Raw genomic sequence first — 6000 nt, 5'->3', positions numbered from 1 at the left:
ATCCAGATAGCAGATGTTCTGAAAGAGCTGCAAAACCTGTACCCGTACAAATCAGCTGGGCTTGACAATCTGGACCCTCTATTTCTGAAACTATCCGCCGCCATTGTCGCAACCCCTATTACCAGCCTGTTCAACCTCTCTTTCATATCGTCTGAGATCCCCAAGGATTGGAAAGCTGCCGCAGTCATCCCCCTCTTCAAAGGGGGAGACACCCTTGTCCCAAACTGTTACAGACCTATATCCATCCTGCCCTGCCTATCTAAGGTCTTCGAAAGCCAAGTCAACAAACAGGTCACTGACCATCTCGAATCCCACCGTACCTTCTCCGCTGTGCAATCTGGTTTCCGAGCCGGTCACGGGTGCACCTCAGCCACACTCAAGGTACTAAACGATATCATAACCGCCATCGATAAAAGACAGTACTGTGCAGCCGTCTTCATCGACCTTGCCAAGGCTTTTGACTCTGTCAATCACCATATTCTTATCGGCAGACTCAGTAGCCTCGGTTTTTCGGATGACTGCCTTGCCTGGTTCACCAATTACTTTGCAGACAGAGTTCAATGTGTCAAATCGGAGGGCCTGTTGTCCGGTCCTCTGGCAGTCTCTATGGGGGTGCCACAGGGTTCAATTCTCGGGCCGACTCTTTTCTCTGTATATATCAATGATGTTGCTCTTGCTGCGGGCGATTCCCTGATCCACCTCTACGCAGACGACACCATTCTATATACTTCCGGCCCGTCCTTGGACACTGTGCTATCCAACCTCCAAACGAGCTTCAATGCCATACAACACTCCTTCCGTGGCCTCCAACTGCTCTTAAACGCTAGTAAAACTAAATGCATGCTTTTCAACCGATCTCTGCCTGCACCCGCATGCCCGATTAGCATCACCACCCTGGATGGTTCCGACCTTGAATATGTGGACATCTGTAAGTACCTAGGTGTCTGGCTAGACTGTAAACTCTCCTTCCAGACTCATATCAAACATCTCCAATCGAAAATCAAATCAAGAGTCGGCTTTCTATTCCGCAACAAAGCCTCCTTCACTCACGCCGCCAAACTTACTATCCTACCGATCCTCGACTTCGGCGATGTCATGTACAAAATTGCTTCCAACACTCTACTCAGCAAACTGGATGCAGTTTATCACAGTGCCATCCGCTTTGTCACTAAATCACCTTATACCACCCACCACTGCGACTTGTATGCCCTAGTCGGCTGGCCCTCGCTACATATTCGTCGCCAGACCCACTGGCTCCAGGTCATCTACAAGTCCATGCTAGGTAAAGCTCCGCCTTATCTCAGTTCACTGGTCACGATGGCAACACCCATCCGTAGCACGCGCTCCAGCAGGTGTATCTCACTGATCATCCCTAAAGCCAACACCTCATTTGGCCGCCTTTCATTCCAGTACTCTGCTGCCTGTGACTGGAACGAATTGCAAAAATCGCTGAAGTCGGAGACTTTTATATCCCTCACCAACTTCAAACATCTGCTATCTGAGCAGCTAACCGATCGCTGCAGCTGTACATAGTCTATTGGTAAATAGCCCACCCATTTTCACCTACCTCATCCCCATACTGTTTTTATTTATTTACTTTTCTGCTCTTTTGCACACCAATATCTCTACCTGTACATGACCATCTGATCATTTATCACTCCAGTGTTAATCTGCAAAATTGTAATTATTCGCCTACCTCCTCATGCCTTTTGCACACAATGTATATAGACTCCCCTTTTTTTCTACTGTGTTATTGACTTGTTAATTGTTTACTCCATGTGTAACTCTGTGTTGTCTGTTCACACTGCTATGCTTTATCTTGGCCAGGTCGCAGTTGCAAATGAGAACTTGTTCTCAACTAGCCTACCTGGTTAAATAAAGGTGAAATAAAAAATAAAAATAAAACTAGATTACAGGTTATCCCTTGTAGAACTAACACTAGATTACAGGTTACCCTTTGTAGAACTAACACTAGATTACAGGTTACCCTTGTAGAACTAACACGAGATTACAGGTTATCCCTTGTAGAACTAACACGAGATTACAGGTTACCCCTTGTAGAACTAGAACTAACACTAGATTACAGGTTACCCCTTGTAGATTACAGGTTACCCCTTGTAGAACTAACACTAGATTACAGGTTACCCCTTAGTAACACTAGATTACAGGTTACCCCTTGTAGAACTAACACTAGATTACAGGTTACCCCTTGTAGAACTAACACTAGATTACAGGTTACCCCTTGTAGAACTAACACTAGATTACAGGTTACCCCTTGTAGAACTAACACTAGATTACAGGTTACCCCTTGTAGAACTAACACTAGATTACAGGTTACCCCTTGTAGAACTAACACTAGATTACAGGTTACCCCTTGTAGAACTAACACTAGATGACAGGTTACCCCTTGTAGAACTAACACTAGATGACAGGTTACCCCTTGTAGAACTAACACTAGATGACAGGTTACCCCTTGTAGATGACAGATTACCCCTTGTAGAACTAACCCAAGATGACAGGTTACCCCTTGTAGAACGAACACTAGATTACAGGTTACCCCTTGTAGAACTAACACTAGATGACAGGTTACCCCTTGTAGATGGCAGATTACCCCTTGTAGAACTAACCCAAGATGACAGGTTACCCCTTGTAGAACGAACACTAGATTACAGGTTACACCTTGTAGAACTAACACTAGATTACACGTTACCCCTTGTAGATTACAGGTTGTAGAACTAGCACTAGATTACAGGTTACCCCTTGTAGATTACAGATTACCCCTTGTAGAACTAACCCAAGATTACAGGTTACCCCTTGTAGAACTAACACTAGATTACAGGTTACCCCTTGTAGAACTAACACTAGATTACAGGTTACCCCTTGTAGAACTAACACTAGATGACAGGTTACCCCTTGTAGATGACAGATTACCCCTTGTAGAACTAACACTAGATTACAGGGTACCCCTTGTAGAACTAACACTAGATTACAGGTTACCCCTTGTAGATTACAGGTTACCCCTTGTAGAACTAACACTAGATTACAGGTTACCCCTTGTAGAACTAACACTAGATTACAGGTTACCCCTTGTAGAACTAACACTAGATTACAGGTTACACCTTGTAGAACCAACACTAGATTACAGGTTACCCCTTGTAGAACTAACACTAGATTACAGGTTACCCCTTGTAGATTACAGGTTACCCCTTGTAGAACTAACACTAGATTACAGGTTACCCCTTGTAGATTACAGATTACCCCTTGTAGAACTAACCCAAAATTACAGGTTACCCCTTCTAGAACTAACACTAGATTACAGGTTACCCCTTGTAGAACTAACACGAGATTACAGGTTCCCCCTTGTAGAACTAACACTAGATTACAGGTTACCCCTTGTAGATTACGGATTACCCCTTGTAGAACTAACACTAGATTACAGGTTACCCCTTGTAGAACTAACACTAGATTACAGGTTACCCCTTGTAGATTACAGATTACCCCTTGTAGAACTAACCCAAGATGACAGGTTACCCCTTGTAGAACGAACACTAGATTACAGGTTACCCCTTGTAGATTACAGATTACCCCTTGTAGAACTAACACTAGATTACAGGTTACCCCTTGTAGAACTAACACTAGATTACAGGTTACCCCTTGTAGATTACAGATTACCCCTTGTAGAACTAACACTAGATTACAGGTTACCCCTTGTAGAACTAACACTAGATTACAGGTTACCCCTTGTAGATTACAGATTACCCCTTGTAGAACTAACACTAGATTACAGGTTACCCCTTGTAGAACTAACACTAGATTACAGGTTACCCCTTGTAGAACTAACACTAGATTACAGGTTACCCCTTGTAGAACTAACACTAGATTAAAGGTTACCCCTTGTAGATTACAGATTACCCCTTGTAGAACTAACACTAGATTACAGGTTACCCCTTGTAGATTACAGATTACCCCTTGTAGAACTAACCCAAGATTACAGGTTACCCCTTGTAGAACTAACACTAGATTACAGGTTACCCCTTGTAGAACTAACACGAGATTACAGGTTACCCCTTGTAGAACTAACACTAGATTACAGGTTACCCCTTGTAGAACTAACACTAGATTACAGGTTACCCCTTGTAGAACTAACACTAGATTACAGGTTACCCCTTGTAGAACTAACACTAGATTACAGGTTACCCCTTGTAGAACTAACACGAGATTACAGGTTACCCCTTGTAGAACTAACACTAGATTACAGGTTACCCCTTGTAGAACTAACACTAGATTACAGGTTACCCCTTGTAGAACTAACACTAGATTACAGGTTACCCCTTGTAGAACTAACACTAGATTACAGGTTACCCCTTGTAGAACTAACACTAGATTACAGGTTACCCCTTGTAGATGACAGATTACCCCTTGTAGAACTAACCCAAGATGACAGGTTACCCCTTGTAGAACGAACACTAGATTACAGGTTACCCCTTGTAGAACTAACACTAGATTACAGGTTATCCCTTGTAGATTACAGATTACCTCTTGTAGAACTAACATTAGATTACAGGTTACCCCTTGTAGAACTAACACTAGATTACAGGTTACCCCTTGTAGAACTAACACTAGATGACAGGTTACCCCTTGTAGAACGAACACTAGATTACAGGTTACCCCTTGTAGATTACAGATTACCCCTTGTAGAACTAACACTAGATTACAGGTTACCCCTTGTAGAACTAACACTAGATTACAGGTTACCCCTTGTAGATTACAGATTACCCCTTGTAGAACTAACACTAGATTACAGGTTACCCCTTGTAGAACTAACACTAGATTACAGGTTACCCCTTGTAGAACTAACACTAGATTACAGGTTACACCTTGTAGAACTAACACTAGATTACAGGTTACCCCTTGTAGAACTAACACTAGATTAAAGGTTACCCCTTGTAGATTACAGATTACCCCTTGTAGAACTAACACTAGATTACAGGTTACCCCTTGTAGAACTAACACTAGATTACAGGTTACCCCTTGTAGATTACAGATTACCCCTTGTAGAACTAACCCAAGATTACAGGTTACCCCTTGTAGAACTAACACGAGATTACAGGTTACCCCTTGTAGAACTAACACTAGATTACAGGTTACCCCTTGTAGAACTAACACTAGATTACAGGTTACCCCTTGTAGAACTAACACTAGATTACAGGTTACCCCTTGTAGAACTAACACGAGATTACAGGTTACCCCTTGTAGAACTAACACTAGATTACAGGTTACCCCTTGTAGAACTAACACGAGATTACAGGTTACCCCTTGTAGATGACAGATTACCCCTTGTAGAACTAACCCAAGATGACAGGTTACCCCTTGTAGAACGAACACTAGATTACAGGTTACCCCTTGTAGAACTAACACTAGATTACAGGTTATCCCTTGTAGATTACAGATTACCCCTTGTAGAACTAACACTAGATTACAGGTTACCCCTTGTAGAACTAACACTAGATTACAGGTTACCCCTTGTAGAACTAACACTAGATTAAAGGTTACCCCTTGTAGATTACAGATTACCCCTTGTAGAACTAACCCAAGATTACAGGTTACCCCTTGTAGAACTAACACTAGATTACAGGTTACCCCTTGTAGAACTAACACTAGATTACAGGTTACCCCTTGTAGAACTAACACTAGATTACAGGTTACCCCTTGTAGAACTAACACTAGATTACAGGTTACCCCTTGTAGAACTAACACTAGATTACAGGTTACCCCTTGTAGAACTAACACTAGATTACAGGTTACCCCTTGTAGAACTAACACTAGATTACAGATTACCCCTTGTAGAACTAACACTAGATTACAGGTTACCCCTTGTAGAACTAACACTAGATTACATGTTACCCCTTGTAGAACTAACACTAGATTACAGGTTACCCCTTGTAGATGACAGATTACCCCTTGTAGAACTAACCCAAGATGACAGGTTACCCCTTGTAG

General features: G+C 42.3%; 1 protein-coding gene across 1 annotated transcript in view; it reads left to right on the top strand.

Moving 5' to 3' along the window:
* LOC118379786 (acetyl-coenzyme A synthetase, cytoplasmic-like) overlaps window positions 1–6000 on the top strand; it is a 56434-nt gene that overhangs the window by 48245 nt on the left and 2189 nt on the right. The gene's annotated exons all lie outside the window — the stretch shown is intronic.

Source organism: Oncorhynchus keta, chromosome 23 (genome assembly GCF_023373465.1).
Source record: "Oncorhynchus keta strain PuntledgeMale-10-30-2019 chromosome 23, Oket_V2, whole genome shotgun sequence".
NCBI lineage: Eukaryota > Metazoa > Chordata > Actinopteri > Salmoniformes > Salmonidae > Oncorhynchus > Oncorhynchus keta.
Note: the sequence above shows the minus strand (reverse complement) of the source record. Positions and strands in the feature narration are given on the sequence as shown.